Here is a 13,035-nt window from a genome sequence, read left to right as displayed (position 1 = left end):
GCTTATAAACAGTAGACTTCTTTCTGTGTCCTTATATGGTGAAGAGAGGAAGCAAGCTCTCTCAGGGCTCTTAAGAATATTAATCCCATTCATGAGGGCTCTACCCTCATGACCTTATCTAATTCTAATTACCTCCCCAAAGACCTATCTCCCAATCCCATCACATTAGAAAACAGGGTTTCAGTATGTAAATTTTGGAGGGACACAAGCATTTAATCCATAGCAGCTTCTTTAATCTGCAGCATCCCCACAATCTTTGTCTTGTATGATGTTGATGTTTAGAAATGAATATATTTCTCCTTCTGTGCTTTTTGGATGTTTTATCATGATTAGTTATTTATTCTTAGTAAAGAATATTGAATCAGTGATGTGGTGTCCCCCTTAGTATATCACATTTTATGTCACCCTTGTAACTAATAAACGGTCTCTGAGGTGATACTTTAAAAACACACAAGTATCTTGCCCATCATCAGAACTTCCCCTCAGATTTAGCAGCTATCAGTGATTCTTGCCTGGCACAATATTTATTATGTTGATAGTAAAATGAGCAATTCCCTAACTCTAACCTGACCTCAACAATTATTGGTCAAGTCTCAGCATTTACTGTAAGTAAGAATCTATTTGTTTTTTAATTCATCAATCTATTACCAGTGTGGGATTATCATTTTCTATTTTTTAATAGCTCATAATTTATAACTATACTTAATTATTTTGATGCTCACATATCCCAGATTTGGCCAGTGGAAACCTATTCAAACAGTGGCTCTCAAGCCACTGAAGTTTTTTCTTTTTTACCTCTGAAGTTTTTTTTTTTTTTTTTTTTAAGTACTTCTTTTCTCTGTTTTTTTCCTTTTCTTGAACAAAAACTGCACTGATTTCAGTTCTTATCTTTATTATTTTATCTCTTATACTTTGTCAGGTTTAATCTGGTCTTCATCATCTACTTCTTTCTTAAGGCTTAAGCTTAGATAATTGCTTATAGACATTGTTTTTTAACATAAGCATTGAAAACTATACCACCCATCACGGCTTTAGCCATATCCCACAAATTTGGATGTTTTGTATTCATTTATATTCATTTATAGTTTCCCTGTTGATTTCCTCCTGGATCCATTAACTATTGGGAAGTATGTAATGTTTAGTTACAAGTCTCAAGGGTATCAAAGATATCTTTCTGTTATTGGTTTCTGATTTACTTCTGTGGTCACAGAATATACTCCATATACACTTCAATCATCATAATTTACTAAGAATCATTTGTGGCCCAGCCTGTGGCCCACCTTAAGTATTCTCTTTGCATTTGAAAGGATTATTTTCTGCTCCAATTGAGTGTTATGCTCTACAAGGGTCAACTAGTTCAAGTTGGTTGACCACGCTATTCAAACCTTCTATATTATTACTGTTTCTCCTTGACAATTATTATATTATATTATATTACAAACATTAAACCAAATATTAGAGTAGTGTTTTGAAATCTCAGTCATAATAATGGATTTTACCACTTCTTTCAGTAATGGTAAATTTTGCTTTATGTATTTTGAAACAGTGTTATTGTGCATACATATTTTGGATTGTCTTGATAATTATAACAATAATTAACTCTTTTATCATTATAAAATTTTCCTCTTTATCCCTAGAAATAATCCTTATTCTGAAGACTATTTTTACTGATATTACACAGCCACTCCAGCTCTCATGTGATTATTATTTGTCTTAAATATGTCAACCTAAAGAAGAAGGAGAGGTACAAAATATAATATTAAAGAGTTTATATATTAGTTGTATTAACACATTCTCACACTGCTATAAAGAATACTACCCAAGACCAGGTAATTACAAAGGAAAGAGGTTTAGCGTAGTCACAATTACACAGGCTTAACAGGAAGCATAACTACCAGGCCTCAGGAAACTTCAAATCACGGTGGAAGGCGAAGGGGAAACAGGCGGCTTCTTTACTAGGACAGCAGAGGGGAGTGTGAGCCTGTGAAGGAGGAACTGTCAAACACTTAAAAACCATCAAATCTCCTGAGAACTCGCTCACAAAAACAGCATGGGGGAAACCACGTCTTTATCCAATCACCTCCCCCTGACTCCACCCCATCTCTCCCTCAATACATGGAGATTATGGGGATTATAATTATAATTATAATCAGCATGGGGATTATAATTCAAGATGACATTGGGGTGGGGACACAGCCAAACTGTATCAGTTTACTTGAGCTGAAGTGTAGACAGCTGTCTAGGAAAAAAGATACTTCCAAGTTTCCTTGAGAAGTGCTCTATGCTGCCTTTATTACCAATAGGTTCTTTTGTTTGTTTTTTATTTTACTTTAAATTCTGGGATACGTGTGCAGAACGTGCAGGTTTGTTACATAGGTATACATGTGCCATGGTGGTCTGCTACACCTATCAACCTGTCATCTAGGTTTTAAACCCCACATGCATTAGGTATTTGTCCTAATGCTCTCCCTCCCCTTGTCCCCACCCCCCACCACAGGCCCAGGTGTGTGTACCAATAGGATTTTAAAGACAAAAGGGAACAAAGAGTGGGTTGATACAAAGTTATTTAACAAGAATCCTCACTGCTTTACAGAAATAACATTCATTAGTGATTAGCTATACATTGTTGAACTATAGAGTATGAGTTACAGTGTCCAGTACATGGCACTGTTAGGTTAATTTTAGGGTTACTTGGTATCACTCAGCCTACAGTCTTATAGCAAGTGGCTTCAAGGGGTAATTATTTACTTAGCTCAAGCTGGGAGTGAGACTTAACTCCCGTCCCATTTCAATGCCTTTTCGGGCCTGATAATTTGAGGGGGCTCACATCCCTCAGATAAAAAATTTCTTTTCTTTCTCAAATACTTTTTCAGTCCTTTTCTTTAAGCCTATCTGGGTCTTTTTATTTAGGATGTGTTTCCAGTAAGCTGAACATAACTGGATCTTCTTTTTAAATCTAGTTTTACAGTCTTTGTTCTTTAATTGTGCATTTAGATTATTTATCAACATTGTAATGTTTAAATCTACAATTTTATTTTTTGATTCTGTTCTGTGTAAACCATCTGTTCTTTATCCCTTTTTTCTTCCTTCTTTTGGGATAATAGAATATTTTAATATTTCATTTTAGCTGCACTTTTGGCTCATTAGCTATATATACATTTTTGTTTTATTTTGTTGGTAGTTGCTCTATAGTTAAACTATGAATCTTTAATCACAATCTACCTTCAAATATTATACCCTTTCATGTATAACATAAGACTCTTAGTGTACTTCAATTCCCCTTTGAGTCCTTTGTGCATTGTTGTCATACATTTTAATTCTACATATAGGGTAAACCCACAATACATTATTTTTTCTTTGATGATTCAGTATCTTTCAAAGAAATTTATAATTACAAAAAGTCTTTATATTTACCTTTTCCATCAATCTTCATCCCCTTATAGCTCCACCTGGCATCACAGAGTCTTATGAACTTTAACATTTTGGTGGAAATAAATTCTGTTTTCATCTAATAAATATTTTTGATTCTATTTTATAATATTTCATAGGATATAGCATTCTAGGGATTTGGGTTTTTTTTTTTTTCTTTTACCCTTTAAAGATGTCATGTCATTCCATTGTCTTTTTTTCTTGCTCAGTTTCAGACAAGAAGTCAGTGATTGTGGATCTAAAAGTATGTGTAATTTTTCTTTGGATGCTTTTGAGCTTTTCTTTATCACTGGTTTTCAGTATTCTCAATCTCTTGTGCCTTGGTGTGGTTTTCTTTATGCTCAACCTGCTTGGAATTCCTCAATAGGTTGAATATTGGGGTTTATAATTTTCATCAAATTTGTGGGGGATGGTATAATTTAAAAAAATGTATTCGTATCACATCTTTCCTGGCAACTGGAATTCCCTGAGTGACAGAAATGTCTTTGTTATGTTAATGAGGTAATTCATGGTAGGGGGCTGGGTGCCCTACAGCGTTCTGGGATGGGGACTGGTCCCAATCACTCAGGAAAAGGGGCTGGAGATTGAGTTCAACCACCAATGGTCATTGATTTAACCAATCCTGCCTACCTAATGAAACCTCAACAAAAGCTCCAAAAACAGTGAGGCTTTGGGAGCTTCCTGGTTGGAAAGCATATTAATTTACCTGAAGGATCACACACCCTGACTTCACAGGACAGAAGCTCTTGCCCTTGCAACTCTTCTAGACCTTGCCCTATATACTTGTTCATCTGGTTATTTGTATTCTTTATAATTAAATGCCTTATAATAACGTGCTTTCTTGAATTCTATGAGTCTAGTGAATTATTGAATTGAAGTGGTGGGTGTGGGAACGCCCAAATTTGTAACCAAGCCAGTCAGTCAGAAGTGCAGGTGGTCCGGGGACTTGCACCTGGTGTCTAACATAGGGGTGGTCTTGTGAGACTGAGCCTTTACCCTATGGAGTCTGCACTAAGTCTGGTCAAAATTAAATTAAACACCCAATTGGACACCAAGTTGGTGTCATAAAATTGTCAGGACTTGGGGGGAAAAAAGTCATCTTCATTTCTTCAATTTTTTAAACTTTTACTTTTCTATCTCTCTCTGCCTCTTAAACTCCAAATTTACATGTTAGAATCCATGCTCTTGTTTGTCACTAAATTTCTGTGGGTTTTTGTCTTTTTTCATCCTTTTTCTTAGTTTAATTACTTTCTATCTACACCCTCTTAATGTCAGTAATCTTTTTTCTACCTTTTATAATCTGCTTTTAAGCCCATTTGGTAAAATATTTTATTAGAGATACTATATTTCATGTCTGTAAAATGTATTATTCTTTTTACATCTTTTTAAAAGTTATTCATTATGTTCATGTTTTAAAATCATCAAGCATTTTGATAGCAGTTATTTAAAGTCTTTGTTGACTCTTTCATTATTATCATTTCTGGGTCTGTTTCTATTGATTCATTTTTCTCCTGGTTATAGTTAGCACTTTCTTACTTCTTGCCCTGTGTAGTCATTTGTGATTAAATGATGGCTTTTGTCAATTTTTTGTTGTCAAGTGCCAGCATTTATTGTTTTTCATTAGAATGTTATTTTCTTCTTTTCTGTGAGGCAGACAAGTTACTTATGAATCATCTTAATTTTGGAGGTTTATTTTTAAGCTCCTTAGGGTTGGATTTAGAGAAGTCTTTATATTAAGGCTACTTTGTCCCTCCAACTAACTTACAGCCCTTTTGGGATCTCCACTACATGAATTAGCTATTCAGGGAGAACTCCCCACTCTGACTGGTTAGAACTCAAATGTCTCCCAGCCATGGACTGGGATTTGAATTAACAGAACCTTAAGGGTTGACAGAAGGGCTCCATGGAGCTCAAATGAGACCTCTGAGGAAGGGCTGCTGCATTAGTACTCATGTTTAGGAGCTTGGAAAAGAGTTCACAGAGAAATGGGGCAGTTCCAAGATAGTAAATATGGGCTGTTTCCTATGAGAGGACACAATGAAGCTCTTTCTGGGAGTGGTGATAAAAACCTGTGTGAGGGGTGTTCATAAGATAACATTTACAGCAATAGCAAGAGATATGAAAGACAAGTTCCTTCCCCATTCACCCTAATTTCCAGATTCCCACTGGACTTAACAGTTTTGCAGAGTTCCAGACCAAAGCAGAGTAGAGAACAGTAGATTTGGAGCCAAAATAGCAACTTAACATGAAGGATAACCTGGACATTATGCACATGTACCCTAGAACTTAAAGTATAATAATAAAAAATAAATAAATAAACAAACATGAAGGATAGTTTCCTGAGGTTTGTACCATGTTCCTCTCCTATAAGCAGAGTGTGAAAGGGCTAATTTTTAGCATTCTTACCAACTTTACCAAAACCCTTGGAATTATCACATTTAAAACTCATGCCACCATATGTATAAAATGATATATCATGATTGTTTTGCTTTGCTGTCCCAGATAAAATTTTTGAGGCTGAGCGTCTTTTCATTATTTATTAGCCATTATGCTTTCTTTCTGTCAATGGAATGTTCATATGTTTTATACATTTTCATTAAGTTGTTTATCTTTTTTTGTTGATTTGTAGGGGTTTTTACTTAATGAATTCTGAATATTAATCCTCCACTTAAGCCCTGCAAATATTCTCCCTGTCTTAAGCTTTCCTTTTGACTTTGTTTTCTACATTTTCCCATAAAACAGGATTTTTTAATTTAGTGAAGTCAAACTTCTGAATCCTTTCCTCTATGCTTTACGTTTTTTATGTCATCAAAATAAATTCTTCCCAGTTCTGATATAATAGCCTCCTATACTTTTTTCCTCAAGTTTAAATTTTTGCCTATCACATTGAGCTCTTTAATCTATTTGGAACTTATGTAACTGTGTGCTCACTTTTGCCTCTCTTTTTATATGCCCTGCACACAAGTACATTCCAACACTCCATCCCCTTGCCTAAATCCTGACTTTTTTTATAGTTCAGCTTAGTTACCAATGCCTTTATGAAGCCTTCCTTGACTACTTCAGCCCTCAATGACTTTCCCTCCTCAGCCTCCTAAGACATTTATCACTGAACTTTATATTAATGTATGCCTATGCATGATAGTGAATTAAATATATGCAGCACTCAGGCAGGCAATCTTAATGAGTAAATAGGATGAGAATCAAGACTATAGGAAGTATAGGGAGTAGAATAGCACATGCCTCATTTTCAGGGATAGTGGCTACTCAGCTCTAGCCAACTATTTCTTAAGTGGCACAAATAATTGTGCATAGGCCCAGAGTTGCCAGATCTACTATTATACTTTTCAGGACAACCTAGCTATCTAAAACTTTCATGTGAAATATTCTGATATTTAAATATTACCAATTCATTTTAAAATATTTTTAAAGCATTATGTTGGGGGAGGGGAGAGTATTTCCTGATAAGATTCAGTCATTCCACTTCTAATCTCTAACCTCTGGTTTAATTGTTTTTAATATGTTAATTAATCTCATTATTTGCCTCTTGAATTAAATTATAAACCCCTTGATTACAGGAACACTCACTTTGTAGACGCTATAGAACCTACAGGGGTGAGCCAATGACAAATGCTGCATAAACTCATGATTGACTGTTGACTGACAGGAAACATCATATTTGTACGCTGAGCCACAATCCTCTCCACAATCAAGTGCCGAGGAGAGGACTAGCTTGCACAATGAGGTACCATGACCAAGAAGGCTGCTCATCTCATGAGTGCTTGTCATTCCAGTGAAACCCACATTCATGGAAAACACATCTCCCAAAGCTGTGGTCATCCCAGCCTAGGAATGGGATGCCAGGACACGTTCTGGACACTCTGCCAGGGCACATCAAACCTAAGAACTTTTAAGTATCAGTGGTCTAGGTTGCACAAAAACCAGATGCCCACTTCTCATAGAGGCACAGAGGAGTAGAAAGAAGTAGGGAAGGCCTCCAATGCCTTTGTCTTTTAGGAAAATAAAATCCTGACTCTGAGGATAGTCATGACATGGCCATTGTTATCTATTTATCATCCTGGATCTTTACCCTCAGAGTCAGCAACCCCACACTATCAAGCTCACAGACAGCCTAAGGAATGATCCAAAGACCCCTCTCTCTAGTGAAAGCAGGCATAGACCAGGAACCAAACACTCAAATTCAAAGCCTGGGTTCATCTCTGAGGAGGCCTGGCTGAGATGTCTGGCCTCTCTGACACTCTGTCTTTTCATTTTTAGGAAAGAACAGGCAGATTGCATCTCCTCGGTGGGAGAAGCAGCAGTGCTGGGGTGGTAAAAGGCAGAGACTCTCAGATCAGTCATGAATATGAACCTAGCTGAGAGACCCAGAAAAAGTTACTTAACTAACCTCCCTGTACTTGAGTTTCCACAGCTACAAAATGAGGTCAAATAGTAAACTTAGCCCACTAGGCTGTTCAGAAGATCAAATGACATTTTCACTGTAAAGCTCGCTGCAAATTGTTGGTTTGAGATCACAGGTGTGAGAGAAGTTGGTAGACTGCATAGTGTCATTATTACAGGCTCTTTTGCTCTGCTCCCTAGAGCTGTCCCCACACCATAAAAAGTGACAGTTTTATTATTGTTATTGTTGTTGTTGTTCCTTCTCCAAGATTTCAAGTTCATGTGAAGGAAAATTTCTCAGTAGGCTCTATTTTTGTTGAAAGCTAGTGTGTGGCCAACTCTAAGGCCATAAAACTTTCATCCCCTGTTCCATACATTCACCTGGAAGTAGGCCTGGGCAAAATCAATTGCATAGGAGCAAAAGACTCCTTCAGGATCTTGCAGGCAAAAAGTCCTAAAAGTTACTAACACTGCATTTCTGAGTGCATATCTCTTTATTATAGGGGGTCTGAATGTACCTCTCTGCGCCACTCTGTATGTCCGTGAATATAAGTCTATGTGTGTCAACTCCTGTACATCTCTCTGTGTATCTCAGACTATTTCTATACATGGGAGCACTTGTGTGTGTCTTTGTGTGTGTCATTTTGTGTATAACTGTGTGTCTATCCATGAAACTATGTCTGTCTCTATGTGCCTATGTGCATGTGACTCTGTCTCTATGTTGTGAACGTGTGTCTGTGTGTATCTGTGTCTATGCATTTTTCTTTTTTTTTTTCCTGACATGGAGTCTAACTCTGTCGCTCAGGCTGGAGTGCCATGGTGCGATCTCAGCTCACTGCAACCTCCACCTCCCGGGTTCAAGAGATTCTCCTGCCTCAGCCTCCTGGGTATCTGGGACTACAGGCACACACCACCATGCCCAGCTAATTTTTGTATTTTTTTTTTAGTAGAGGTGGGATTTCATCATATTGGCCAGGATGGTCTCAAACTCTTGACCTCGTAATCTGCCCACCTTGACCTCCCAAAGTGCTGGGATTACAGGCATGAGCCACTGCGCCCAGTCTCAATGTGCATTTTTCTAACAAGTTCTAGGATTGCATTTCAGCACAGAGATGTGCCTAAATATGTGTCTGTGTCTGTTTCTGTGTCAGGAGTCATAGTCTATAACTGCGTGTGTGTATGTCTAATAGGGTTGTATGCGTCCGTTTTCTTCTGTCCGTGTTGTATCTGTCAATGAAACTCCTTTTGTATCCCATGCCATGTACATGTATGTTTACGTGACAAAGGACAGAACTGAGCAACTTCAACTTGGCTCATCAGTGATCCTAGGTTACTCCGTGTCGTGGTCAAACCAACCCTTCGAAAACACAGGCCATTAGTTCTCCAACCTGTCTGCTGAGGCTCCAAGGAGCTTTTAAAGAAACACTGATGCCCAAACTCCACTTGTTGATATTAAAATTATCATTTATGGCTCTGCAGTGGAGTCTGGACATGAGACTTGTAAAGCACCCCAGGGGATTCTAATATGCGGCCATGGCTGAGAAGAACTGTACCAGGATCTCTACCATCCTCCCTGGAAAGCTGAAAACCACTTTCCTTGCCTTTCACATCAATACTATCGGTGGGGAGGGTGAGGGAGTTTTGAATAATTTGCCCTGTGTGAAAAGGACAGAGCTGCCTGCCTACTTTCTTGCTGAGGAAGGAGGCGCCCCACCTGACTAGACCCTATGAATCCACACTCTTCAAATTAACCTAAGATACAACCGAGGAAAATTCTCCTCCGAGCCCAATCCTTCTTTCATATCAGCAGACATTCACTTTGTACATCTATATCTGTCTAATTAAAAAGATGTACTGCTACCTTAATTTCCATATAAACTCATCACATTTATTGCAAGTGTTTGGCAAACCAAAGGGGGATTTATTAGTATAATAAACAAAGTGTTTCATAGAAATTTAAATGCATTTTTTTAGCATACTTTACTAATAAAAAGAAAGAAGAGAGGTCTAGAATGGAACAATACCTCTCTCATCTGTGGAAATGGAAATCTAAAGATAGAAATGAGGGAGAATCTAAGAAGACAAAGGAAAAGCAATGAAACTTCAGATGCTCAGACCCTGAAAAGCAGGGCCACCCTAGCCCATAGAGGACTTTTGTACGTATTAGAGAAAGACATCCCTCCCCGGGATTCAGTTGCCCACTACCTTTTAGAGAAGGGTCCCTGGGTTAACGTCCTGTGGAAGCCCCACTGGAAAAGTTTTACCGAGGAACAGTCTATTCTCCCCCTTGCAACTCCTGCTTCTAGAGAAGTATCTGAGAATCTAGGGTCTTCTACCCATGAAGATTCATTCAGGCCAGTAGACAGACTCTTATTTAGGCAAGAAAAAAGGTGGATTCCAATAGCCCTTGGGAAGCACTACTGCATCTGGTAGTCTACCTAAAAATCAGCAAGTTCTCACTGAATATTTGTTGAATGAACAAATTTATTTTTCTGAGCAGGACATTGAGAGGGCTCTCTCAGCCAATTAAAAGAAACACAGAGGCACTAAGTATGCTTTTGGGAATTGCCAACTTTCTCACCAGAGAAGTCCCCCTGTGTATCAAAGTACCCATGGAAAAGGATCAAGGTAAGGAATGTGCTATGCTTATCCCAGTAAGAGAAATGCAAAGAAAATATACTGCACGTTATGTATCCCGAGTCTACAATTTAAGGAAAGATTCATGAAGAAGATGTGAGATTGGATTACCTGGGGAAGTTGAAGACAGGAATGATGGAAGCATCACCAAATTTTAGAGCAGAAATTGACTCTGGAGACTGTCCAGTCCAGCCCTTTCATTTTGTGGTTGAAAAACTGGTGCCCAGAGACACAAAAGATTGCATCCAGCCCCTCAGCTAGTGAGTGATAGATTGCATTTGAGAACCAAGCTTATTTACTCCTCATCTGGTGCTGTTCTCATGCTTTTGTCTGCTTTACCTCCCTCCAGAAAGGCTTGCGCAGAAAAGTTTGGAGGTGGAAAAATAAACATTCTGACCTGATTAACCAGCATATGGACCATTATAGCTCTGGGATTTCTGCCACCCCAATTCACTGACATTTTTTAACAGAATGATCAAAATCTCTTTTTGGAGGAATTAAGGACTAAGGACTCCTCTCTTTCCTCCCAGCCCAACCACTTTTTTTTTTTGAGACAGAGTTTTGCTCTTGTTGCCCAGACTGGAGTGCAGTGGCGTGGTCTCGGCTCACCACAACCTCCACCTCCCGGGTTCAAGCGATTCTCCTGCCTCAGCCTCCTGAGTAGCTGGGATTACAGGCATACACTACCATGGCCCCAGCCCCACTATTTAGAACACAGTATAAATGGTTACAAGCATCATGTAAATGTTATCATCAGCAAGTGGAGTTTGAGACTACTCCATTACTATTTATCCTCTGACTCAGGGCGGCGGGCTCCCAGGGAGGTGGGGGTTGTGCCGGTGCCTGTTTATGCTGATGAAATCAAATCTCTGTGTGACAGTTTATAGGATGTCCCCCAAAACTTCCCAGGAAATATCCAAGAGTTTATGCAATCAGTGTTTTTTACATCAGTCATTCGAAGTTGTTCAAGCAAACTGCCAAACTTGTCCTATCAAGCTGATCCAACAGTCTTTTCTCTGTCCCAGAATCCCGGTTATCTCCGACACACCATACCCCACCCCTGCCTCTACACACAAACACTTGCGGCTGTCTGCCTTGAAAGCAACAGGCTGCCACCCACTGGTGAGAAATTAGCTTTCAGAAACCACAATATTGGCTTTTAAGACCCTGGAGATGACAAAAGAAAATGTCAGGTTAAAACTTGGTTCTTAAAAGGTGCTAATCAGAAAGTGATCATTAGAGAAATGTTGACAAGATTTAGTTTCCTAGGGTGGGAAAAAGAAAACACATAAGAAAAGAAATGAAAACATTGAGGCAACGCCTGAACGCCAGAGTGGTGAGTCCACCACTCTGAATTTAGCACTTGCAGGTACAGCAGGTTGCCACGTATCTCCTTTCTCCTAAGAAGAATACAAATCTCAGGATTGAAAGATTTTATTGCACCCATACCTCTTAAATTTCCCATCCCCCAACACAACACTAACAAGCAGCTCCTCAGTCGGTTGAAACAGGCGTAGTGATTTTGGACTTGTAGTCTGACTAAAAAGCTCAGCCCATGCTTATCCATGCCTGTATTAAGTTCCTACTTAGTCAACAGAAAAATCAGTGGAAATCTCAATTAGTAAACAAAATAAGGAAACAATGTTATTCTCACTAGTAATCAGAGGAGTGCAAATTAAAATATCAAGGTACTGTTTTTCACCCAGAAAAGTAGTAACAATATTTCCTCATTGATAATACCCCTTTGCGTTAATAATAATGCAATAAAATTAGCACTTTTTCATACATTGCTGGCAGCAGTGTAAATTGTTACTACTTTTCAGGAAGGCACAGTGATATATCCACAGTTCACACTCTTTGATCCAGTGAACATATTTCCTGTAATTTTTATTTTTAAAAATACAGTGGAAAAATAATTATATACCCAAGCATGTTCATTGCAAGTTTGTTTTGAAATGACTTACTGTTTTAATAGAATTGCTACATCTATCATTATACACTGACACAATTGAGTAGAATCCAGAAATTGTAAATGATGGTCAGAAATAGGTAACATTATGGAGTTTGCATATAGTATAATATTAAATTAAAATAGAAGGATGCTGTATCAGCCACAGTTTACCCTCTAGGCACTAAGAATCCACTGGCATTCGTGTCATCACATAAATATATATTAAAGTAGTCACCAGGACCTGGAAAACCAAGGTGAATGGCAGCCCAGTCAAGAATATCACAGAGGAAAGACAGTGTGGCTGCTGTTGACACAGCATAGACATCTCAGTGTTCATAACCACCAGCCTCTGCACTGAAGTCTATAGTCACTGACCACTGCCTCCAGAACCTGGATGTTGCTATCCCTAGAACAGCATTGTCTCCTGTGTAGCCCCTGCATCCTCAGGTCATCAGCTTTTAATTCAAGTCTTAGGTGGGTGTGTCTGTTCATGAGCTTTAGCAGTTGCTGAGACAGTGAGGACCTGGCATTTGTAGTTGCCACAGCGGGAGGAGGATCCCCTGAAAATTTTTACCAAAAAGGATTTAAATGCTAAACAGTCAAAAAATGGTATTTTCCAC

The 13,035-nt window shown here is 38.5% G+C and overlaps 1 long non-coding RNA gene across 1 annotated transcript in view; it reads left to right on the top strand.

Moving 5' to 3' along the window:
* The window catches only part of LOC116269416, a 51,015-nt gene that overhangs the window by 30,836 nt on the left and 7,144 nt on the right, over positions 1 to 13,035 (top strand). The window contains exon 2 of the long non-coding RNA XR_004176893.1: positions 10,328 to 10,455. This is a non-coding gene — a long non-coding RNA (uncharacterized LOC116269416). The remainder of the gene's footprint in view (positions 1 to 10,327; positions 10,456 to 13,035) is intronic.

This window comes from Papio anubis, chromosome 11, assembly GCF_008728515.1.
Source record: "Papio anubis isolate 15944 chromosome 11, Panubis1.0, whole genome shotgun sequence".
In the NCBI taxonomy this organism is placed as follows: domain Eukaryota; kingdom Metazoa; phylum Chordata; class Mammalia; order Primates; family Cercopithecidae; genus Papio; species Papio anubis.
Note: the sequence above shows the minus strand (reverse complement) of the source record. Positions and strands in the feature narration are given on the sequence as shown.